We start from the raw sequence: 27,677 nt of genomic DNA, 5'->3' as shown, positions 1-27,677 counted from the left end.
TTAAGATCCTTATAGATGCTGGATGTTAGAACTTGATTAGATACATAGTTTGCAAATATTTTCTCCCATTCTGTAGGTTGTCTGTTTGCTCTATTGATAGTTTATTTTGCTGTACAGAAGCTCTTAAGTTGTATCCCCCATTTTTCAATTTTTGCTTTTGTTGCAATTGCTTTTGGCATCTTCATCATGAAATCTTTGCTTATTCCTATGTCCAGGATGGTATTACCCAGGTTGTCTTCCAGGGTTTTTATAGTTTTGGGTTTTACATTTAAGTCTTTAATCCATCTTGAGTTGATTTTTGTATATGGTGTAAGGAAGGAGTCCAGTTTTAATTTTCTACATGTGGCTAGTCAGTTATCCCAGCAGTATTTTTTGAATAGGAAGTCCCTTTCCCATTGCTTATTTTTATCAACTTTGTCAAGTAGGTTTGTGGCCTTATTTCTGGGATCTCTATTCTTTTCCATTGGCCTATGTGTCCATTTTTGTATCAGTACCAGGCTGTTTTGGTTACTACCACCCTATAATATAGTTTAAAGTCAGGTAATGTGATGCCTCCAGCTTTGTTCTTTTTGCTTAGGACTGTCTTGGCTCTTTTGGCTTTTTTTGTTCCATATGAATTTTAATTTTTTTTTTAAGTTCTGTGAAGAATGTCGTAGGTAGCTTGATAGAAATAGTATTGCATCTATAATTGTTTGAGGGCAGTAAGGCCATGTTAATAGTGATTCTTCCAATCCATGAACGTGGATTGTTTTTCCATTTGTTTGTCATTTCTTTGAGAAGTGTTTTGTAATTCTCATTGTAGAGATCTTTCACCTCACTGGTTAGCTGTATTCCTAGATATTTTATTCTTTTTGTGGCAATTGTGAATGGGATAGAATTCCTAGCTTGGCTCTTCACTTGGCTGTTGTTGGTGTATTGAAATGATAGCAATTTTTGGATGTTGATTTTGTATCTTGAAACTTTGCTAAAGTTGTTTATCAGCTGAAGGAGCTTTTGAGCCGAGAATAGGGGTTTTCTAGGTATAGAATCATGTCATCTACCAACAGAGATAGTTTGACTTCCTCTCTTCCTATTTGGATGCCCTTTATTTCTTTCACTTGTCTGATTGCTCTGGCCAGGAATTCCAATACTATGCTGAATAGGAGTGATGAAAGAGGGCATCCTTGTTTTGTGCTGGTTTTCAAGGGAAATGCTTCCAGCTTTTGCCCATTCAGTATTATATTGGCTGTGTGCTTGTCACAGATGGTTATTATTTTGAGGTATATTCATTCAATACCTAGTTTATTGAGAGTTTTTAACATGAAGGGGTGCTGAATGTTATTGAAAGCCTTTTCTACATTGATATAATCATGAGGCTTTTGTCTTTAGTTCCATCAATGATCTTTGATGTTACTACTGTATTTGTTTTGGAATGCCATGAACCATGCCCATATAGGATGGCCAAGTTAATGGGTGAATGTTGCATGTGTTCTGACAACTCCACCAACTAACTGGCTGTTCCCCCATATTTCTCTCTCTCTTCAAGTCTCCCTATTTTCTGAGACACAACAATGTTGGAATGAGTCCAAATAATAACCCTACAATGGCTTCTAAGTGTTCAAGTGAAAGGAAGAGTTGCACATCTCCACTTAAAAGGCAGAAATAATTAAGTTTAGTGAGGAAGGCATGTTAGAAGTTGAGATAGGCCAAAAGCTAAGCCTCTTATGACAAATAGCCAAGTTGTGAATGCAAAAGAAGAGGCAAGGCCCTCCACTAGCAAAAAGATTATGAGTCACTGAAGGCTCAGATGATCTTTAGCATTTTTTAGCAATAAGTATTTTTTATTTGAGATATGTACTTTTTTGTTTGTTTGTTTTGAGACTGAGTCTTGCTCTGTCACCCAGGCTGGAGTGCAGTAACGTGATCTCGGCTCACTGCAACCTCCGCCCCTCCAGGTTTAAACAATTCTCTGCCTCAGCCTCCAGAGTAGCTGGGATTACAGGCGTGTGCCACCATGCCTGGCTAATTTTTTGGTATTTTTAGTAGAGATGGGGTTTCACCATCTTGGCCAGGCTGGTCTTGAACTCCTGACCTCGTGATCCACCCGCCTCAGCCTCCCAAGAGATATGTATATTTTTTAAACATAATGCTATTTAACACCTAACAGACTATAGTATAGTATGAACATAGTTTTTATATGCACTGAAAAACTAAAAAATTGAAGAGACTCATTTTATTGCAAGCTCACTTATTGCAGTGTTCTACAACTGAACCCACAATAACTTTGAAGTGTGCCTGTATTTAGAATCCAGTTGATTCTATTTGAAACTGCTTGTTTTATAATGACTTTTTGTGTAATTGAGTAACCACTAGTTTTGATAAGATCTTTTTAGAAACCTTATAAATGCCAATCTCTAACTAGCTTTGATTATGAGTATAATAGAAATTATGTAATGGTATATAAGAGGTAATTGAAAGTAGAAATAGGCCGGATGCGGTGGCTCACGCCTGTAATTCCAGCACTTTAGGAGGCCAAGGTGGGTGAATCACGGGGAAAGGAGTTCGAGACCAGTCTGGCCAACATGGTGTCTCTACTAAAAATACAAAAATTAGCTGGGAGTGGTGGCGCGTGCCTGTAGTCCCAACTACTCAGGATGCTGAGGCAGGAGAATCACTTGAACACAGGAAGCAGAGGTTGCAGTGAGCCAAGATTGTGCCACTGCATTCCAGCCTGGTGACAGAGCAAGACTCCATCTCAAAAAAAAAAAAAAAAAAAAAAAAAAAAAAAGTAGAAATACCCATATAACACAAGGTAATCCGACTTCAGCTCAATAAAAATTCTGTATCATATAAAAAAGTAAACTGTCTCCTCTTACAAACAGAAATGAGGACTATAAATTACAAATAAAAAACTCCCTTTGTCATTTGTCAATTAGATCTAAGTTATTAAAATATTAAAGTTTAAATATTACATAAGAGCTTCCTGAAACTTCTAGTATTACAAAGAAAATATGGTTCATTGCTTACCACATCGCATGTGGATCAGCTGACAACTTCATACTGCTGTGTAAAAAGAAATCAGAAGAAAGTCTTAAAATACTAATTCTGGTTGGTGGAATTATCAGTGATATTCATTTTTTGTTATTTTTCATATTTACAAGCTTTATACTATTATTAACATGTAAAACTTTTTAGATCAAATAAATGTTATCATATTTAGTGTAAAAAAGCACATACATCCCAATTTTAGAAAAACTTAGTACAAACCTATAGTAATCAAGATGGTGTAGTACTGGCATATGGATAGACATGTGGATAAATGGAATTAAATTGAAAGTCTAGAAATAAACCCTTAAATTTACATTCAATTGGTTTTCAACAAATACACCAAGATAATTCAAGAGAGAAAGAAGTTTTCAACAAATGGTGCTGGGGCAATGGACATCCACACGTAAAAGAATGAAGTTGGATCCCTGTCTGTCACACATCATATATAAAAATTAACTCAAAAATGGATCAAAGACCTAAATGTAAGAGCTAAAACTATAAAGATATCAGAACGACATGTCAGTATACATCTTTTGGGAACTTCAAATTAGGCAGTGGTTTCTTAGGTGTAACTCTTTAGTGTCAAAGCACAAGAAAGGAAACAAAAATAAACTGGACTTTATCAAAATTTAAAAAGCATGTGCTTCAAAAGACACCCCAAGAAAGTGAAATGCCAACCCACAAAATGAGAGAAGGTATTTTCAAATTATATATGAGGAACTTATATTCAGAATAAAGAATTCTTACGATTCAAAAATACAAAGACAGACAAACTATAAAATGGGCAAAAGATTTGAACAGACATTTCTCCAAAGAAGATATATGAATGACAAATAAGGCCATGAGGGTCAACATAGTTAGTCATTAGGAAAATGCAAATCAAAATCATAATGAGATACCAGTTCATACCATGAGGATGGCTATGATCAAGAAAACATACAAAAACAAGTGTTGGCAAGGATATAGAGATATTGGAACTCCTATACACTGCTAATAAGAATGTAAAATGTTATAGCCACTTTGGAAAACAATTTAGAAGTTGCTGAAAATATTACAGAGTTACCACAAAACCAAGCAATTTCACTACTAGTTATCTTCATATGAAACTTATGAAAACTTAAGTCCACACAAACACTTGTACCTGAATAGCAGCATTATTTATAACAACCAGAAAGTGAAAACAACCCAAATGTCCATCAACCTATGAAAGAATGAACAGAATGTGGTGTATCCATACAATGAAATACCATTTGTCAACAAAAAAAGAATGAACTACTGACACAAAGAACACATATGGACCTTGAAAACATTATGCTAAGTGAAAGAAGCCAAACTCAAAAGGCCACATATTATATGATCCCATTAATATATAACATCCAGAATACGAAAATCTATACAGATGGAAAGAAGATTTGTGGTTTCCAGGGACAGGGGAAACAAGGTTGAGGAGAAGGAGCGATTGCTAATTGGTAAGGCTGATAATATGTTGTAAACTAGGTTTTGATGATAGTCGTATACCTTTGTAAACACACTAAAAACCATTGAACTTTATGTATGCTGTAAATGAATGAGCTTTATGGTGTGTAAATTATACATCAATCCAGTGTTTTTAAAAGGATTGTCACAGCAATAGTGTTTGTAACAACAGAAAATTGAAAATAACCTAAATATCCATCAATAGAACAGACAAATAAACTTGCATATTTGTACTGTGAAATATCCACATCAAAGAAAATGAATAATTAAACAACATACGAAGAGCATGAATAGAGAAGAATCTCAAAAAACGTTGTTGAGCAGCAGGAGGCACTCACAGAAGCACACAGAATTATTCCATTTATAGAGTACAAAAAGGTACAACTACATGAAGTAACTCTTCTGACTTGATTACTCAAAGGGAAAAATCATCATAATTAATAATTTGCCCCATTATAAAATCTTTAATGTTTAAAGACTATTTTGCTATGAAAGAAGGCCTTATTTATTCTATAAAAAGACACTGTCAGGGGGGTACACCCAAGATGGCAGAATAGGAACAGCTCCAGCCTCCAGCTCCCAGTGTGAGTGACACAGAAGGCAGGTGATTTCTGCATTTTCAACTGAGGTACCAGGTTCATCTCACTGGGGAGTGCCAGACAATTGGTGCTGGTCAGCTGGTGCAGCCCAACCAGCAATAGCTGAAGCAGGGCAAGGCATCGCCTCATCGACCAGCGCAAGGGGGAAGAGAATCCCCTTTCCTAGGGGAGGGAAACCGAGACACACAACACCTGGAAAACTGGGTAACTCCCACCCTAATACTGTGCTTTACCAAGGGTCTTAGCAAATGGCACACCAAGAGATTATATCCCACACCTGGCCCGGAGGGTCCCACACCCAGGGAGCCTCCCTCATTTCTAGCACAGCAGTCTGAGATCTAACTGCAAGGCAGCAGGGAGGCTTGGGGAGGGGCGCCCACCATTGCTGAGGCTTAAGTGGGTAAACAAAGCCACCGGGAAGCTCGAATTAGGTGGAGCCCACCGCAGCTCAAGGAGGCGGGCTTGCCTCTGTAGACTCCTCCTCTGGGAACAGGGCATAACTAAACAAAAAGCAGCAGAAACCGCAGCAGAGGTAAATGCCCCTGTCCGATAGCTTTGAAGAGAGCAGTGGATCTCCCAGCATGGAGGTTGAAATCTGAGAATAGACAGACTGCCTGCTCAAGTGGGTCCCTGACCCCTGAGTAGCCTAACTGGGAGACATCCCCCACTAGGTGCAGACCGACACCTTGCACCTCACATGGTGGGGTACACCCCTGAGACAAAGCTTCCAGAGCAAGAATCAGACAGCAACAATCGCTGTTCAGCAATATTCTATCTTCTGCAGCCTCCACTGCTGATACCCAGGCAAACAGGCTCTGGAGTGGACCTCAAGAAAACTCCAGACCTACAGCTGAGGGTCCTGACTGTTAAAAGGAAAACTAACAAACAGAAAGGACACCCACACCAAAACCCCATCAGTAAGTCACCATCATCAAAGACCAAAGGCAGATAAAACCACAAAGATGGGGAAAAAGCAGTGCAGAAAAGCTGGAGATTCAAAAACTCAGAGTGCATCTCCCCCTCCAAAGGAAAGCAGCTCATCGCCAGCAACGGAACAAAGCCGGACAGAGAATGACTTTGATGAGTTGAGAGAAGAAGACTTCAGTTGATCAAACTTCTCAGAGCTAAAGGAGGAACACGAAACCAGCGCAAAGAAACTAAAAACCTTGAAAAAAGAATGGATGAATGGATAACTAGAATAATCAATGCAGAGAAGACCTTAAAAGAACTGATAGAGATGAAAACCATAACATGAGAAATATGTGACAAATGCACAAGCTTCAGCAACTGACTCGATCAACTGGAAGAAAGAGTATCAGCAATTGAAGATCAAATGAATGAACTGAAGCGAGAAGAGAAGTGTGGAGAAAAAAGAGTAAAAAGAAATGAACAAAGCCTCCAAGAAGTATGGAATTATGTGAAAAGACCAAATCTACCTCTGATTGGTGTGCCTGAAAGTGATGGGGAAAATGGAACCAAGTTGGAAAACACTCTGCAGGATATCATCCAGGAGAACTTCCCCAACCTAGTAAGGCAGGCAAACATTCAAATTCAGGAAATACAGAGAATACCACAAAGATACTCCTCCAGAAGAACAACTCATAATTGTCAGATTCACCAAAGTTGAAATGAAGGAAAAAATCTTAAGGGCAGCCAGAGAGAAAAGGTCGGGTTACACACAAAGGGAAGCCCATCCGACTAACAGCAGATCTCTTGGTAGAAACTCTACAAGCCAGAAGAGAGTGGGGGCCAATATTCTACATTCTTAAAGAAAAGAATTTTAAACCCAGAATTTTATATCCACCCAAACTAAGTTTCATCAGTGAAGGAGAAATAAAATCCTTTACAGACAAGCAAATGCTTAGAGATTTTGTCACCACCAGGCCTGCCCTACAAGAGATCCTGAAGGAAGCACTAAACATGGAAAGGAAGAACTGGTACCAGCCATTGCAAAAACATGTCAAAATGTAAAGTCCATTGATACTAGGAAGAAACTGCATCAACTAGCAAGCAAAATAGCCAGCTAATATCATAATGACAGGATCAGGTTCACACATAACCATATTAACCTTAAATGTTAATGGACTAAATGCTCCAATTAAAAGACACAGACTGGCAAATTGGATAAAGAGTCAAGACCCATTAGTTTGCTGTATTCAGGAGACCCATCTCACAGGCAGAGACATACATAGGCTCAAAATAAAGGGATGGAGGAAGATCTACCAAGCAAATGGAAAACAAAAAAAGCAGGGGTTGCAATCCTAGTCTCTGATAAAACAGATTTTAAACCATCAAAGATCAAAAGAGACAAAGAAGGCCATTACATAATGGTAAAGGGAGCAATTCATCAGGAAGAGCTAACTATCCGAAATATATATGCGCGCAATACAGGAGCACCCAGATTCATAAAGCAAGTCCTTAGAGACTTACAAAGAGACTTAGACTCCCATACAATAATAATGGGAGACTTCAACACTCCACTGTCAATATTAGACAGATCAACAAGACAGAAAGTTAACACGGATATCCAGGAATTGAACAACACTGCACCAAGCAGAGCTAATAGACATCTACAGAACTCTCCACCCCAAATCAACAGAATATACATTCTTCTCAGCACCACATCACACTTATTCCAAAATTGACCACATAGTTGGAAGTAAAGCACTCCTCAGCAAATGGAAAAGAACAGAAATTATAACAAACTGTCTCTCAGACCACAGTGCAATCAAACTAGAACTCAGGACTAAGAAACTCAATCAAAACCGCTCAACTACATGGAAACTGAACAACCTGCTCCTGAATGACTACTGGGTACATAACGAAATGAAGGCAGAAATAAAGATGTTCTTTGAAACCAATGAGAACAAAGATACACCATACCAGAATCTCTGGGACACATTTAAAGCAGTGTGTAGAGGGAAATTTATGGCACTAAATGCCCACAAGAGAAAGCAGGAAAGATCTAAAATTGACACACTAACATCACAATTAAAAGAACTAGAGAAGCAAGAGCAAACACATTCAAAAGGTAGCAGTAGACAAGAAATGACTAAGATCAGAGCAGAACTGAAGGAGATAGAGACACAAAAAACCCTCCAAAAAGTCAGTGAATCCAGGAGTTGGTTTTTTGAAAAGATCAACAAAATTGATATACTGCTAGCAAGACTAATAAAGAAGAAAAGAGAGAAAAATCAAATAGACGCAATAAAAAATGATAAAGGGGATATCACCACTGACCCCACAGAAATACAAACTGCCATCAGAGAATACTATAAACACCTCTACGCAAATAAACTAGAAAATCTGGAAGAAATGGATAATTTCCTGAACACTTACACTCTCCCAAGACTAAACCAGGAAGAAGTTGAATCCCTGAATAGACCAATAGCAGGCTCTGAAATTGAGGCAATAATTAATAGCCTACCAACCAAAAAAAGGCCAGGACCAGACAGATTCACAGCTGAATTCTACCAGAGGTACAAGGAGGAGTTGGTACCATTCCTTCTGAAACTATTCCAATCAATAGAAAAAGAGGGACTCCTCCTTAACTCATTTTACAAGCCAACATCATCCTGATACCAAAGCCCGGCAGAGACACAACAAAAAAGGAGAATTTTAGATCAATATCCCTGACGAACATCGATGCAAAAATCCTCAATAAAATACTGGCAAACCGAATCCAGTAGCACATCAAAAAGCTTATCCACCATGATCAAATGGTCTTCATCCCTGGGATGCAAGGCTGGTTCAACATACACAAATCAATAAACGTAATCCAGCATATAAACAGAACCAAAGACAAAAACCATATGATTATCTCAATAGATGCAGAAAAGGCCTTTGACAAAATTCAACAGCCCTTCATGCTAAAAACTCTCAATAAATTCGGTATTGATGGAACGTATCTCAAAATAATAGGAGTTATTTATGACAAACCCACAGCTAATATCATACTGAATGGGCAAAAACTGGAAGCATTCCCTTTGAAAACTGGCACAAGACAGGGATGCCCTCTCTCACCACTCCTATTCAACATAGTCTTGGAAGTTCTGGCTAGGGCAATCAGGCAAGAGAAAGAAATAAAGGGTATTCAGTTAGGAAAAGAAGAAGTCAAATTGTCCCTGTTTGCAGATGACGTGATTGTATATTTAGAAAACCCCATTGTCTCAGCCCAAAATCTCCTTAAGTTGATAAGCAACTTCAGCAAAGTGTCAGCATACAAAATCAATGTGCAAAAATCACAAGCATTCTTATACACCAGTAACAGACAAACAGAAAGCCAAATCATGAATGAACTCCCATTCACAATAGCTTCAAAGAGAATAAAATACCTAGGAATCCAACTTACAAGGGATGTAAAGGACCTCTTCAAGGAGAACTACAAACCACTGCTCAGTGAAATCAAAGAGGACACAAACAAATGGAAGAACATACCATGCTCATGGATAGGAAGAATCAATATTGTGAAAATGGCCATACTGCCCAAGGTAATTTATAGATTCAATGCTATCACCATTAAGCTACCAATGACTTTCTTCACAGAATTGGAAAAAACTACTTTAAACTTCATATGGAACCAAAAAAGACCCCGCATTGCCAAGACAATCCTAAGCCAAAAGAACAAGGCTGGAGGCATCATGCTACCTGACTTCAAACTATACTACAAGGCTACAGTAACCAAAACAGCATGGTACTGGTACCAAAACAGAGATACAGACCAATGGAACAGAACAGAGTCCTCAGAAACAACACCACACATCTACAGCCATCTGATCTTTGACAAACCTGACAAAAACAAGAAATGGGGAAAGGATTCCCTATTTAATAAATGGTGCTGGGAAAATTGGCTAGCCATAAGTAGAAAGCTGAAACTGGATCCTTTCCTTACTCCTTATACCTTATACGAAAATCAATTCAAGATGGATTAGAGACTTAAATGTTAGACCTAAAACCATAAAAACCCTAGAAGAAAACCTAGGGAATACCATTCAGGACATAGGCATGGGCAAGGACTTCATGTCTAAAATACCAAAAGCAACAGCAACAAAAGCCAAAATTGACAAATGGGATCTAATTAAACTAAATAACTTCTGCACAGCAAAAGAAACTACCATCAGAGTGAACAGGCAACCTACAGAATGGGAGAAAATTTTTACAATCTACTCATCTGACAAAGGGCTAATATCCAGAACCTATAAAGAACTCAATCAAATTTATAAGAAAAAAACAAACAACCCCACCAAAAAGTGGGTAAAGGATATGAACAGACACTTCTCAAAAGAAGACATTCATACAGCCAACAGACACATGAAAAAATGCTATCATCACTCAGCATCAGAGAAATGCAAATCAAAACCAATTGAGATACCATCTCACACCAGTTAGAATGGCAATCATTAAAAAATCAGGAAACAACAGGTGCTGGAGAGGATGTGGAGAAATATGGACACTTTTACACTGTTGGTGGGACTGTAAACTAGTTCAACCATTGTGGAAAACAGTGTTGCGATTCCTCAAGGATCTAGAACTAGAAATACCATTTGACCTAGCCATCCCATTACTGGGGATATACCCAAAGAATTATAAGTCATGCTGCTATGAAGACACATGCACACGTATGTTTACTGTGGCACTATTCATAATAGCAAAGACTTGGAATCAACCCAAATGTCCATCAGTGACAGACTGGATTAAGAAAATGTGGCATATATACACCATGGAATACTATGCAGCCATAAAAAAGGATGAGTTCGGGTCCTTTGTAGGGACATGGATACAGCTGGAAACCATCATTCTCAGCAAACTATCCCAAGAACAGAAAACCAAATACCGCATGTTCTCACTCATAGGTGGGAACTGAACAATGAGATCACTTGGACACAGAAAGGGGATCATCACACACCGGGTCCTATTGTAGGGAGGGGGTGGGGGGAGGGATAGCATTAGGAGATATACCTAATGTAAATGAGTTAATGGGTGCAGCACACCAACATGGCACATGTATACATATGTAACAAACCTGCACATTGTGCACGTGTACCCTATAACTTAAAGTATAAAAATAAAAAGAAGACACTGTCAATCTGTATCTTCATCCTGTACTTCGTTTTACCACATTCTTTATCAAAGAAAAGTAAACAGAAAAAAAAAAAAGATCTTGACGTCAGAGATGCCAACATACAGATAACTAGTGTTTAGAATTTATTCATCTAAATTAATGGATGTTTTGTATTGCTTAATACCAAAAAGTCCATTAAATATTACAAACAGAAGGATAAGTTCATATTCTGTCTCACAGTGAGTGGCTGGCAGTTTAAGAGAATATGCAATTGAGGACAGCAGTTCTATTCTAATTAGTCATAAATGACTTCACAGAGCATCTTAATACTTCAAGATCTTCTGTGCCAAATGAAAACAAGTTGGCAAATAGAAAACCTTTAAAATTCAATTGTCTTTATTTTGAGGCTGTTTTCCCTTTTCAGAATTCTCTGATTACACATTTTAAATCTAATTAAATATTAATAAAAAGTTAAGCTAGAATTCCCCCACACCTATCACTTTACTAAGTGGTTTTCGGATGGTTTAGGAGGTATCATTTCTTAAAGACAAGTAGCTGACAAGACCAGAGGGTTCTTGGGTTCTGCTAAAAGGAGATTCTGATTCAATGAGACTTAGACAACTGTATATTTTAAAAGGTACTACAAGATATTTCAAGGAAATCAATGAATTCAAGACTTCTTAAATTTCCAGTTCCAGTTTTATATTGTAAAGTAGGATAATCATGTAAAGCAACTAGCTGGCAACATCAGAATGGTCCTGAACCGGTTGCATCATCAAATCACAAGACTTGGGATATAAACACACTGTGCCTTGTGATAAGCAGAGCAGCTGTGTTTTATCTAGTAAACACAGCTGGAATCCTATCCCACCAAGAAGGCCCAATGGGCGTTGAACACAAAATCAGTAAGCACACTTTGGGAGGCTGAGGTGGGCAGATCACCTGTGGTCAGGAGTTTGAGACCAGTCTGACCAACATGGTGAAACCCCGTTTCTACTAAAAATACAAAAATTAGCGGGGCATGTTGGTGCATGCCTGTAATCCCAGCTACCTGGGAAACTGAGGCAGGAGAGTTGCTTGAACCTGGGAGGCAGAGGTGGCAGTAAGCTGAGATCATGCCATTGCACTCCAGCCTGGGTGACAGAGCAAGACACCATCTCAAAACAAAACAAAACAAACAAACAAAATCAGTAAGCAGAATTCATTTTTTAAATAAAATATATTCTTCAAGGTACTGACAGAGAAAATGAAATTATGTGATAAGGGGTTCTCCTCTACGTGTGTGGTAATACTTTCCTTTTACATATGTGTAAACAATCTCTACTCTTTGGGTCTCAGATTTTATTCAGTGATTTTCATGCCTTTCCGTAAAAATGAAAATTAGAAATCAAGAGAAAATTATTAACCCCATTTCTTTCTCTAGCTTCGCAATGAAGTAGTAGCATAGTATGTCAAAAAAAAAAAAAAAAAAAAAAAAAAAAACTTAGAACTAAAGCAAAAATTTAATTCTGCATGTTTTATTCATTTGTGGTTATTTATTTATTTATTTATCTAGAGACAGAGTCTCACTCTTGTCACCCAGGCTGGACTACAATGGCATGATCTCGGCTTATTGCAACCTTCACCTCCTGGGTTCAAGCAATTCTGTCTTAGCCTCCCAAGTAGCTTGGATTACAGGCACATGCCACCATGCCAGGCTAATTTTTGCATTTTCAGGAAAGATGAGGTTTCACCATGTTGGCCAGGCTGGTCTCAAACTCCTGAACTCAAGTGATCCACCCAATATTTATTTTTCTATTTCCATAGGTTTTTTGGGGAACAGATGGTATTTGGTTACATAAATTCTTTAGTGGTGCTTTGTGAAAGATTTTAGTGCATTTATCCCTTGAGCAGTATATACTAAACCCAATCTGTAGTCTGTTATCCCTCACCCCATTCCTACCCTTTCCCATTGAGTCCACAAAGTCCATTGTATCATTCTTATTCCTTTACATCCTCATAGCTTAGGTGCCACTTATGAATGAGAACATATGATTTTTGATTTTCCATTTCTGAGTTACTTCACTTAGAATAATAGTCTCCAATCCCATCCAGGCTGCTGCAAATGCCATTGATTTATTCATTTTTATGGCTGAGTAGTGTGTGTGTGTGTGTGTGTGTGTGTGTGTGTGTGTGTATAAAAGTTTCTTTACTTGTTGATTGAAGGGTATTTGGGCTGGTTTCACAATGCTGCAATTGTGAATTGTGCTGCTATAAAAATGCATGTGCAAGTATATTTTTTGTATAATGACTTCTTTTCCTCAGTAGATATCCAGTAGTGGGATTGCTGGATCAAATAGTAGTCCTTTTAGTTTTCTAAGGAATCTCTACACTGTTTCCCATAGTGATTGTACTAGTTTACATTTCCACCAGCAGTGTAGAAGTGTTTCCTTTTCACCACCATCTATGCCAACATCTATTTTTTTTTTTTTTTTTGATAAGGGCCATTCTTGCAGGAGTAAGATGGTATCACATTGTGGTTTTGATTTGCATTTCCCTGATTATTAGTGATGTTGATAATTTTTCATATGTTTGTTGGCCATTTGTATGTCTTCTTTTTGTGATTTTTCTGTTCATGTCCTTAGCCCGCTGTTTGATGGGATTATTTGCTTTTTTCTTGCTGATTTGTTTGAGTTCCTTGTAAATTCTGGATATTAGTCCTTTGCTGGATGTCTAGATTGTGAATATTTTCTCCCACTCTGTGGGTTGTCTGTTTACTCTGCTGATTATTCCTTTTGCTGTACAGAAGTTCTTTAATTAAGTCCCACCCATTTATCTTTTTTTTTTTGTATTTGCTTTGGGTTCTTGGTCATGATATCTTTGCCTAAGCCAATGTCTAGAAGGTTTTTTCTAGAATTTTTATAGTTTCAGGCCTTATTTAGATAATAGTCACCTCCCTACAGACTTCATAGAAATATTATAAATCATCTGATTTTTTAAATGGTTGTCTCATAAGGTCCTTAAATTCCTTTGAAGAGTAGATTCTTTCTTGGAATTTCCATGGATATCATCACTTCCTACAGATTCATGTTGATAGAGAGCCAGAGGAATTATCCAAATGAATGTAGAAATAGCCAACCCAGTAGTCCAGGTCTGGGACTAAGAGTTATACTTTTCTGGTGTCCACCTAATCTCACTGCTAGTCCTACTAAGGTCCTCTCCAGAAGGCAGGTCTGCTCTGACAAGCCCACACATCATGAAGAGAAGGCTTCCTCTCACTTTCTTACTTCTACCTTGAGCTGATTTATTTGCTCAACTTCTCTAGCTTTCTTTAGAAAAGAAGTTACATAAATAACTTTCTTCTGCTTAGGACACATTGACTACAACAAAGTTATTTTAGATTCCTAAAATATTTTGAGAGAGTGCATATTAATAGTTAAACATTAAATATCATTATGTTTTTTATTTTTATTCTTTCAAGGAATGAAAAATAATATGAGGCTGAATAGCCTATCAATATATCAATTTTTTTTTAATTCTCACACCCATAGGAATTTTCTCCCTCCATCCCAAGCAGGTTTCTAAGCTTATGTTTTCCCTTGCCTTGTCTCAAGTAAGGTATGTTCAAATGTAAAGCAGAAACTATTGGGTTAATATCCTTCCCTGGCTTTTATGTTCAAATACTTAAAGTCATAAAAAAGATTACTGGGTCATTCCAGATAAAGAGAGGAGGGAGATGAGGACTTGGTGTAGGGGAAAAGGAAGTAGGACAGCCTCTCTTGAAGAGTAGGAGAACCATAGTTTATTGCCACAGAGATGTGCTGACAGCATTCACTCCCCCCAAAAATGACTTGCTTTCTATCTTAAAAGTGAACTGGAGAAGAGAGATAAGCATAGAATATTAAGCATCGTATCCATGAGTGCCTTGGGGAAAGATTATATGCCCTGTCTTGGCACAGAAGTGACAATGCTACTATGTGGCTGAGGAAAGGAGCAATGAAGATTAAAGACCAGAGGAACATAGTGTTGTAGATTGTGGTGAATCCCCAGGACATTTTGGTGATTCGGGTGGTAGGGAAAGAGCCTTATTAATAATTGAGATAGAATTTCTAGGCAATCTACTATGATGGAGCTTTGAGGAAATCTAACTTTAAAAAACAAGGGGGATACAACAGTTTCTTACTTTCTCATGTTATAGAATAATAAATCTTTACAATAACAATATTTAGTAGTAAAATTCTATGTATATATGCTTCACCTTTTCAGCCAAAGTTTAGATGACTGACAGAACTCTTTCAGAAAACCACTAAACAGTATTTTCAATGTAAAGAAATGTCATCTATAGAACCATCAAGACATTTGAGGCAGTGTCCACAGAAGAAATATTCTTTGTATATGCAATAAAGAGAATGAAGTATAATAAATTGCTCTGAGTTACATACAGCCAATCACTTCTCATTCATGGTGAAATAAAAATGAAAAGAAAAAAATATAAAAATGTGAGACCTCTACTTCTAAAACTATCTTTTGGGGGCAGAGCAAGATGGTGGAATAAAAGGCTTCCACTGAGTGTCCCCTACTCCCCTGCAAGGATGCCAACAACTGTCTACACCAAAAAAATCACCTTTATAAGAACCAAAAATCAGGCCAGGCACTGTGGCTCATGCCTGTAATCCCAGCACTTTGGGAGGCTGAAGCAAGCAGATCATTTGAGTCCAGAAGTTTGAAACCAGCCTGGACATGACAAAACCTAATCTCTACAAAAAAAAATACAAAAAATTAGCTGGGCATGGTGGCACATGCCTGTGTTCTCAACTACTCAGAACGCTGAGGCAGGGGGATCACTTGAGCCTGGGAGGCAGAGATTGCAGTGAGCCGAGATCATGCCATTGCACTCCAGCCTGGGTGACAGAGTGAGACCTTGTCTCAGTAAATAAATAAATAAAGTTAACACAAATAATACTTTTTAAAAAAACAAACAAAAATTAGGTGAGCAGACACAGTACCTGGTTTTAACCTAATATTGCCAAAAGAGGCACTGAAGAGGTAGGACAAATAGTCTTGAATCACCAACACCACCTCTCTCCCATCCCCTGGCAGCAGTGGTGTGGTACAGAGAGTGTTTTGGTGTGCTGGGAAGAGGAAGATCACAGCATTTTTAAGGCATTGAACTCAGTGCTGCCTTATCATAAAAGAAAACAAAACCACATCAAACTTAGCTGATGACTGCCCACAGAGGGAGGATTTAAGCCAGCCGTAGCCAGAGGGAAATCGCCAATCCCAGCTGTCCTAACTCCAGTTCCTGCAAGTCTTGCCACTGTAGGCTAAAGTGGTCTGGGGCTCTAAATCAACTCGAATGGCAGTCTAGGCCAAAAGGACTGCAACTCCTAGGTGAGTCCTAGTGCTGAACTGCGCTCAGAGACAGTGGACTGGGGGGGGGGGGGGGGTGCAAAACTTACTGATACACCAGCTGAGAAGGCTAAGGGAGCATTGGCATCACCCCTCCACTAAAGCCAGGCTACACAGCTCATGGTTCCAAAAGAGACCCCTGCACTCTGCTTAAGGAGATGAGAGGAAAGAGCAGGGAGGACTTTGTCTTGCATCTTGGATACCAGCTTAGCCAAAGCAGGGTCAGACACTGGTGAAAGCTGTGAGGCACCCTTCCCAGGGCCTAGATCCTGGGTGACACTTCTGGACACACCCTGGACCAGAAGGGAACCTGTTGCCTTGAAGGGAAGAACCCAGTCCTGGCAAGATTAATTACCTGCTAACTGAAGAACCCTTGAGCCCTGAATAACCAGCAGCAATATACAGGTACTATGTCGAGGACCTTGGGTAAGACTCTGAGACTTGCTGGCTTCAGATGAGACTCAGCACATTCTCAACTATGGTCGCTATGTGGCAAGACTCCTTCCACTTGAGAAAACCAGAGGGAAAAGCAAAGGGAACTTTCTCTTGCACCTTAGGTACCACCTTGGCGACAGTGGGGTAGAGCACTAAGTGGGCCCTTGGGGCCCCCAGTTCCAGGACTTGGTTCTTGGATGTCATTTCTGGATATGCCCTAGGCCAGAGGGGAGACCACTACCCTGAAGGGTAAGTCTCAGGCCAGGTAGAATTCACCACAAGCTTACTAAAGAGCCCTTGGGCCTTAAGGGAACATCAGTGGTAGTCTGACAGTACTCCCTGTGGGCCTGTGGTGGTGGTGGCCACAGGGTAAGGCTTCTCTGCCTTTGGAAAGGGGGGGAGGGGATAGGGGGAAAAGTTATCTTATGGTTTAAGTGCCAGCTCATCTGAAGTGCAATAAAACACCAAGTAGACTTCTAAGGTTTTTGACTCTAATCCCTGTCTCTTAAATGGCACATCTGGACATGCCTGGGGACTGGAGGAACTCACCACCCTGAAGGGAAGGACTTAGGCCTGGCTGGCTTTGCCACCTGCTGATTGTAGAGCCCTAGGCTCCTGAGTGAACATAGGCAACAGCCAGGTAGTGATTATAGCAGGCCTTGGGTGAGATTTAGTGCTGTGCTGGCCTCAGGTCTGACCAAGCACCGTCTTAGTGGTGATGGCCAGAGGGGTGCTTGTGTCACACCACCCCCAGCTCCAGGTGTCTCAGAATAGAGAGAGAGAGAGAGACTCCATTCATTTGGGAGAAAGCAAGAGAGATAAGAACAAAAGTCTCTGCCTGGTAATCTACAGAATTATTCTGGATCTTACCATGACCACTAAGGTAGCATGTGTATGAGTCTGCAAGAACCACAGCATTACAGGACTTGGGGTGCCCCCTAGAGCAAATACAGCTTAGATAATAACATCCAAGTTCTTTTGAGTATCTGGAACGCCTTCCAAGAAGAGTGGGTACAAACAGGCCCAGACTGAGAAGACTACAATAAATGCCTAACTCTTAAATGCCCAGACATCAAAGAACATCTACAAGCATCAACACCATCCAGGAAAACATGACCTCACCAAATGAACTAAGTAAGGCACCAGGGACAAATTTTGGACAAAGATATACGACCTTTCAGAAAAAAAATTCAAAGTAACTATTTTGAGGAAACACAAAACTATTCAAGATAACTCAGAGAAGGAATTCAGAATTCTATCATAAACTTAACAAGCAGATTGAAATAATTCAAAAGAATCAAGATGAAATTTTGGAGCTGAAAAATGCAATTAGCATACTGAAGAATGCATCAGAGTCTTTTAATAGAATGCATCAGAGTCTTTTAATAGAAGTAATCAAGCAGAAAAAAGAATTAGTGAGGGTGATGACAGGCTAGTTGAAAATACATAGTCAGAGAAGACAAAAGAAAAGAGACTAAGAAACAATGAAACCCACCTGTGGGATCTAGAAAATAACTTCAAAAGGGGAAATCTAAGAGTTATTGGCCTTAAAGAGGAGATAGAGATAGGGTTAGAAAGTTTATTCAAATGTATAACAGAGAACTTCTCAAACCTAGAGAAAGATATCAATACTCAAGTACAAGAAGGTTATAGAACACCAAGTAGATTTAATGCAAAGAAGACTGTGTCAAGGCTTTTAATAATCAAACTTCAAAAGGTTAAGGATAAAGAAAGGATCCTAAAAGCAACTAGAGAAAAGAAACAAATAACATACAATGGAGCACCAATACATCTGGCAACAGACTTTTCAGTGGAAACCTTACAGGCCAGGAGAGTGTGGCAAGACATATTAAAGCAATGAAGGGAAAAAAAAAACTTTTATTCTAGAATAGTATATCTGGCAAAAAATATCCTTCAAGCATGACAGAAAAATAAAGACTTTCCCAAACAAAAGCAGAGGGATTTCGTCAACACCAAATCAGTCGTACAAGAACTGCTCAAAGGAAATCTTCGATCCAGAAGAAAAGAACATTAATGAGCAATAAGGAATGATCTGAAGGTAAAAAAAAACTCACCGGTAGTAGTAAGTACGCAGAAAATTTTAACACTGTAACTGTAGTGTGTAAACTTCTCTTAAGTAGAAAGACTAAACAATAAACCAAAAGTAATAACTACAATACCTTTTCAAGATGTAGACAGTACAATAAGATATAAATAGAAACAATAAAAAGTTTAAAAGTAGGGGAACAAAGTTAAGGTATGGAGTCTTTATTAGTTTTCTTTTTGCTTGTTTGTTTATGCAAACAGTGTTAACTTGTTATCAACTTAAAATAATGGGTTATAAGATAGTATTTGCAAACATCTTGGTAACCTGAAACCAAAAACCATACAACGGATACAGAAAAAATAAAAATCAAGAAACTAAATCATATCACAAGAGAAAAGCAACTTCACTAAAACGAAGACAAGAAGGAAAGAATAAAGGAAAAAATCACAAAACAACCAGAGAACAAGTTACAATATGGCAGGAGTCAGTCTTATCAATAATGACATTAAATGTAAATGGACTAAACTCTCCAATCAAAAGCTGTAGAGTGGATGACTGGATCAAAAAAAGAAGATCCAATCATCTTTTGCCTACGAAAAACACATTTCACCTATAAAGACACACATGAACTAAAAATAAAGGAATGGAAAAAGATATTCCGTGCCAATGGAAACCAAAAAAGAGCAGGAGCAGCAATACTTTTATTAGCTAAAATATATTTTAAGACTATAAGAGACCAAAAAGTGGCCATTATATAATGATAAAGGGGTTATTTCAGCAAGAGGATATAACAATTTTAAATATATATGCACCCAATACTGGAACACTCAGATATATAAGGCAAATATTATTAGAGCTAAGGAGAGAGATACCCATAACAGCTGGAGACTTCAACACCTCATTTTCATCAATAAACAGATTTTCCAGACAGAAAAACAACAAAGAAACATTGAACTTCATCTGCACTATAGAACAAATGGACCTAATAGATATGTATAGAATAAGTCATTCAATAACTGCAGAGTACACATTCCTTTCCTCAGCACATTGGTTATTCTCAAGTATAGATCAAATGTTAGGTCACAAAACAAGTCTCAAAACATTCAAAAACACTGAAATAAATTAGGAATATTCTCTGACTAGAATGAAATAAAACTAGAAATCGGTAACAAGAGGAATTTTTGAAACAATATAAATACATGGAAATTAAACAATATGCTTCTCAATGACCTGGGGATCAATGAGAAGATTAAGGAAACTGAATGGAAACACAACAAAACAAAACCTATGGGATACAGCAAAAGAATTACTAAGAGGGAAATTTACAGCTATAAGTGACTACATCAAAAAAGAAGGCAACCTTCAAATTAACAACCTAATGATGCATCTTTAAAAAACTAGAAAAACAAGTGCAAATAAAATCCAAATTTAGCAGAAGAAATAATAAAGATCACAGCAGAAATAAATTTGAAATGAAGATAACAATACAAAAATAAATGAAGCAAAAAGCTGTTTTTTTGAAAAGTTAAAATTGACAAACCTTTAGCCAGACTAAGAAAAAAAGAAGATTCAGGCCGGGCGCGGTGGCTCAAGACTGTAATCCCAGCACTTTGGGAGGCCAAGATGGGCGGATCACGAGGTCAGGAGATCGAGACCATGCTGGCTAACACGGTGAAACCCCGTCTCTACTAAAAAATACAAAAAATTAGCCGGGCGAGGTGGCGGGCGCCTGTAGTCCCAGCTACTCGGGAGGCTGAGGCAGGAGAATGGCATGAACCCGGGAGGCGGAGCTTGCAGTGAGCCGAGATCATGCCACTGCACTCCAGCCTGGGCGACAGAGTGAGACTCCGTCTCAAAAAAAAAAAAAAAAAGAAAGAAAGAAAAAAAGAAGATCCAAATAAAATCAGAGATGGAAAAGGAGACATTACAACCGATACCACAGAAATGCAAAGGATCATTTGTAGATAATATGAACAAACTAGATGCCAGTGAACTGGAAAATCTAGAAGAAATGGACAAATTCCTAGATACATACAACCCACCAAAATTGAACCAGGAAGAAATCCAAAACCTGAACAGATCAAATAACAAGTAACAAGATCAAAGTCATAATTAAAAAGTCTCCCCATAGAGAAAAGCCCAGGACCCAATGGCTTTACTGCTGAATTCTACCAAATATTTGAAGAACTCATATCAATCCTACTCAAACTATTCTGAAAAATACAGGAGGAAAGAGTACTTCCAAACTTATTCTACAAGGCCAGTATTACTCTAATACCAAAACCAGAAAAAGATACATCAAAGAAAAACAAGTACAGGACCATATTTCTGATGAATATTGAGATACTGGCCTGTATCGATAAAATACTAGCAAACCAAATTCATCAGTACATTAAAAAGATCATTCATCATGGCCAAGTGAGATTTATCCCTGGGATGCAAGAATGGTTCAATATATGCTAATCAATCACCATAACACATCTTAACAGAATGAAAGATGAAAATCATATGAACATTTCAATTGATGCTGAAAAAACGTTTGATAAAATTCGACATTCCTTCATAATAAAAACTCCCCCCAAAATTGAGTATAGAAATAATATACCTCAATATAATAAAAGCCATATACAACAGGCTCGCAGTTTGTATCATATTAAAAGGGGGAAAAGTGAAAGTCTTTCTTCTAAGATCTGGAACATGACAAGGATGTCCACTTTCTTTTTTTTTTTTTTGAAACAGTCTCTCATTCTGTTACCCAGGCTGGAGTGCAGTGGCACAATCTCAGCTCACTGCACCCTCTGCCTCCCGGGTTCAATCGATTCTCCTGCCTTAGCTTTCTGAGTAGCTGCAACTATAGGCATGCGTCACCACGCTTGGTTAATTTTTAGTAAAGACAGGGTTTCACTATGTTGGACAAGCTGATCTCAAATTTCCAACCTTGTGATCTTCCCGCCTCAGCCTCCCAAAGTGCTGGGATTACAGGCATGAGTCACCGCACCCAGCCAAGGATGACCACTTTAATCACTGTTATTCAGCATTGTACTAGAAGTCCTAGCTAAAGCAATCAGACAAGAGAAAGACATAAAGGGCATCCAAACTGGGAAGGAAGAAGTTAAATCGTCTTTGTTTGCAGATGATATAATCTTATATTTGGAAAAACCTAAAGACACTACCAAAATACTATTAGGACTGACAAATTTAGTAAAGTTGAAGGATACAAAATCAACATACAAAAATCAGTAGTATTTCTATATGCTAACAGTGAAAATCTGAAAAAGAAATTTAAAAGTAATTCCATTTACAATAGTCACAAATACAATTACATAGGAATCAACTCAACCAAAGAAGTAAAAGAACTCTGCAATAAAAACTGTAAAACACTGATGAAAAAAATTGAAGAGGACACCAAAAAATGGATAGATATTCCATGTTCATGGATTAGAAGAATCAATATTGTTAAAATGTCCATACTACCCAAAGCAATCTGCAGACTTAATGCAATCCCTATCAAAATAGCAATGGCATTCTTCACAGAAATAGAAAAAAAAAAATCATAAAATTTTATGAAACCACAAAGGAGACAGAACAGCCAAGGCTACCCTAAGCAAAAAAAAACAAACTGGAGAAATCACATTACCTGGCTTCAAATTATACCACAGAGCTATAGTAACCAAAACAGCGTGTTACTTGCATAAAAACAGACACGTAGACCAATGGAACAGAATAGAGAAACCAGAAACAAATCCACAGACAGTGAATTCATTTTCAGCAAAGGTCCTAAAAATATATACCAAGGAAAAGACAATCTCTTCAATAAGTTATGCTGGAAAAACTGGATATCTATGTGCAGAAGAATGAAGCTACACCCCTATCTCTTTCCATATACAAAAATCAAATCAAAATTAAAGACTTAAATCTAAGACCTCAAACTATGAAACTACTATAAGAAAACACAGGGAAACTCTCTAGGGCATTGCTCTGGGCAAAACTTTCTTGAGCAATACCGCAGAACACAGACAACTAAACCAAAAACAGACAAATGGAATCACATCAAGTTAAAAAGCTTCTGCACAACAAAAGAAATGATCAGCCAAGTGAAAAGACAACGCACAGAATGGGAGAAAATGTCTGCATACTACTCGTCTGACAAGGGATTAATAACCAGAATATATAAGGAACTCAAACAACTATAGGAAAAAATCTAATAATTCGATTTTAAAATGGGCAAAAAATATTTAAATAGACCTATCTCAAAAGAAAACATACAGACGGCAAACAGGTATATGAAAAGGATCTCAACATCATTGATTATGGAAATGCAAATCAAAACTATAATGAGCAATCATCTCACCTCAGTAAAAATGTCTTATATCGAAAAGACAGGCAATAACAAACGCTGGCAAGGATGTGACGAAAAGGGAACCCTCGTACACTGTTTTGTGAGAATTTAATTTAGTACAACCATGATGGAGAAAAAATTGAAGGTTCTGAAAAACTAAAAATAAAGCTGCCATATGTTCCAGCTCAAAGGAAAGCTTGGTATATCTTAGAGGAAAGACAAATAAGTATATCAAAGGGGTATCTGCACTCCTATGTTTGTTTCAGCACTGTTTACAATAGCTAAGATTTGGAAGTAATCTATGTTTCCATCAACAGATTAGTAGATAAAGAAAATATGGTACTTATACACAAAAGAGTGCTATCCAGTCATAAAGAAGAATGAGATCCTGTCATCTGCAACAACATGGATCACTAAACTGGAAATTACTATCGTAAGTGAAACAAACCAGGCATAGAAAAACAAACATCACATGTTCTCACTTATTTGCAGGAGCTAAAAAAATCAAAACAATTGAACTTATGAAGATAGGAAGCAGAAGGGCGGTTTTCAAAGACTGGGAAAGGGATTGGGGGTGTTGGGGGTGTAGTGAGAATGGTTCGTGGGTATTAAAAAAAAACAGACAGAATGAATAAGACAGTATTTGATAGCACAACGGGTGACTAGTCAAGAATATTTAATTGTACATTTTAAAATAACTAAAGTATAATTAGATAGTTTGTAACACAAAGGATAAATGCTTTAGGGGATGGATACCCCATTTTACATGTGATTATTATGCATTGCATGCTTGTATCAAAATATCTCATGTACCCCATAAACATATACACCTACTATGTACCCACAAAAATTAAAATAAAAAAGTTAATGTCTTGTGAATAGTACCTGTTAGAGATGTAATGTATACTTACTAAACAGAGTCACCCTAAATGAATTCAGTTAACACACAAGGCAACCATAATTCGTGTATTTATTTTTTCTTCTTCTTTTGAATATAGAACTTAAGAATATTTCTAAGCTAATCTCACTGAAATATAATATTGAGAGTTAAGTAGATTGAAGTGTTTTAAGAGTGTTCAAGTAGTTTACATGTTTTCTTTTATAAAGAAAGCTATAAATACCTACCTGTCTTATATCTCCTGGATCTCTCTACCACCCTTTTGCACATTATTCACTTCCTGCTTTTAATTAAAAAGTTTCAGATGGGTAATTCTTAAGATCTAAATACAAGACTTTGAAAAATATTTTCCCTTTTATACAGGAAGCCAACTTTGCCCCTGGTAGGCTGTCCAAGCCTACTCCACAGGGAGTGAAGAAATTCTTCTACAACTTTGTCCTGAACTGATTCTTTATTGAAAGAGGAGTACCTGTGGATTTAAAATATTTTAAATTCTCTCAAAAAGGAAGCCTATGCATCCGTGATTAATTTTATCACTCATATATGCCATTTTTTACTACTACAGAACCACGTATCTAACTTCCTAACAAATTTCAACACGACAGGGCATGTCCTGTGACTTGATACCAAGCACCACCTATAGCTTAAAACTGGAACACACAATTATGAATTAGGCCAATGAGTAATCGGAAACTGTTCCTGGAAAGAAAGCTATGAAACTTTCCTAACTCCATGCAGACGACCCTAAACTTGACAAACACTGTTGAGTTACCTATCAGGAAGATGCATATAGTCTCCTAAATTTCAGGATTAGAATTTTTTTTTTTACAACTTTGTATACTAACTAGCCTCTGAAAGCCCCAGTGAGCTAGACTCCTTGACAAGACATTTGCAGTTACCAAAAGAAAGAGTGCTTAAAATGATGGGGTTGTCCTGGAAAATTACATTGTTCACAAAGCAGCAAAGACTGAAACACAAATTGAACTAATGATCAGAAAGCATATCTTAGTAAGACTGTAACTGATTTCCTATCTGTAAAATGGACATGATAACTTCAAATCTATTTCACAGTCACATACCAAAATAGATACATAGATAGATACATACATACAGGCAAAGCTTTGTTTTTATTGGTTACCATCGATGGCCCAGGTCTCATCTTTAGTTCTTTAGCGACCAGAGGTCACAAATAGGTCATTTGTTGAGTTTTTAAGTGCAGACACATCATTCAAGGGTCTCAAATTCTATTATTGGTTAAAGGTATTTAATGGTTCATTTTACATAAATTTTGCTAAACTAGAATCATAAGTTCAATTAACTGCCTTTCATTTTCGACTACAACTAAATAGCAAATTGACCCTGAAACCTTTTGTTAAGATACCATCAATCTTTTAAGAAATTGTGAGTGTGTGTGCTTCTTATTTAAGTTTCTAAGAGGCCCTAGAATGTTTTTAAGTTTTATTTAAGTTGAGGGGTACATGTGCAGGTTTGGTATATAGGTAAACTTGTGTCGTGGGGTTCTGTGATACAGATTATTTTCTCACTCAGGTATTAAGCTTAGTACCTATTAGTTATTTTTTTCTGGTCCTCTCCCTCCTCCCTCCCTTCTTCCACCTTCTGATAGAAGGCCTAGATTTAATAACAACTCAGTAGCAATAAGCACATCTGGCCGGCTAGATCTTAATTTCTAAACACTATTCTCCACTCAAAGGAATAGGACTCCCTTGGAGAAATGACTGATTCCAAGACTAGGATAGGAAAAGTACAAGATGAGCTGAGAACATCTCGTTGTTTCAGAAAGTAAGAAATGCTCAAAATATGACCAAAACATTAAAACATAAAAAACATTAAAATAATGATCATAGCAGATGATAATACATTGGATAATCTATAAATCCATATGAAATAAAGGAAGAAAGACAAAAAATAAAGGAAGGAAGGAGGGAAGGAAAGGAAAAACTTTTGAGGTAGAATGTCAACTAATAATAAAAAAAAGTTAGAAAAATCATGATTTCTCAAACATAACAGAAATAACTGACGGACGCATTTCTGAGAGCTCTGAAAAGCCAGCTCTCTCCCCCTGTCTGGATTTGGATGAGGAAGCATGTGATCCTGGGAGTAGCTGGCAATCATAACATTTTGTAGTGTTTCAACATCCTTTTCAGCACTCCACCTTAGTATAAAAATGAAACCAAGTAAGCAGAAAAGGAAAACGGTAGGAAAATGGGCACTTCACGCCATTTTTGAATTGGTGAATAAAACCAATCTTAAGTCTGCCCTAACTTGGGACTTCCAGTTACATAAACCATTAAATCTCCTCTATTGCTTCCCTCAGCTTTCGTGTTACCTGCAATCAAAGTACACTTGCTGATACAGACTTGTGATCTCAAAGTTTAAGCCTGCCTTTTTACAAGTTTGGTTTCTATGACACAGTTCAATAGAAGTAGTATAATTAATTTATTCATTATCACTACAGAGACATTAGACTTCTTAAGGCCTCAGCATCATGATTTGTAGAAGGTTTCAATATAATAAATAATTACAACTCAATGTGCAATACAAAATGCAAATATTGAAAATCCTGTATGTCTCTGAGCTGAGAAGACCTGATCAATGACAGCTATAGTGATTGTGCCAAAATATGATTCTAAGTAATGTCCCCAAATTCCAGTAAACTATCTCTAGTATAACCAGTAGCTTTCTTTCCCTCCTTTTTCCCACCCCAAATTTTGCCTCAGAAATATACGTAAAAGCTGTATCTAAATGTGGCTTTGAAACTGAAAGGTCACTCCAGGGGGGTGGGGGGGTGGGTGAGTGTGTGTGTGTGTGTGTGTGTGTGTCTCCCTTGTGGAAGAGAAATATGGAGGTACATCAATGGCATTCTAGTTTTGCCCAATAGTTCTAAACTGCTGCAGAATGACCTCCACAATTTCATCTCCCTGTATTTTTCCTTTTTTTCTCTCTTCTTCTATTCCTTTTTACTGTATAATATTTACTATGGTGTTCTTTGAGTGGTCATTTAACAGTTTTCATAATTTTCCTTGAGGATTTTGGTTCTTGGAAAATGTGGACTCTTTCAGGACCAATTAATAAATATGTCCTCAGCACAGATTCTCTCTTCTTGGCTTAGTAATACTATATATATATAACTATATATATAAAACTATAGAAATGACCTAACTGGGAAGTAGGCATCATTAAAGAATGAAACTACAGGCCAGGCGTGGTGGCTCACGCCTGTAATCCCAGCACTTTGGGAGGTCGAGGCGGGTGGATCACGAAGTCAGGAGATCGAGACCATCCTGGCTAACATGGTGATACCCCATCTCTACTAAAAATACAAAAAATTAGCCAGGCGTGGTGGCGGGCACCTATAGTCCCAACTACTGGGGAGGCTGAGGCAGGAG

The sequence above is a fragment of the Rhinopithecus roxellana genome, chromosome 3 (genome assembly GCF_007565055.1).
Source record: "Rhinopithecus roxellana isolate Shanxi Qingling chromosome 3, ASM756505v1, whole genome shotgun sequence".
Classification (NCBI taxonomy): Eukaryota; Metazoa; Chordata; class Mammalia; order Primates; family Cercopithecidae; genus Rhinopithecus; species Rhinopithecus roxellana.
Note: the sequence above shows the minus strand (reverse complement) of the source record.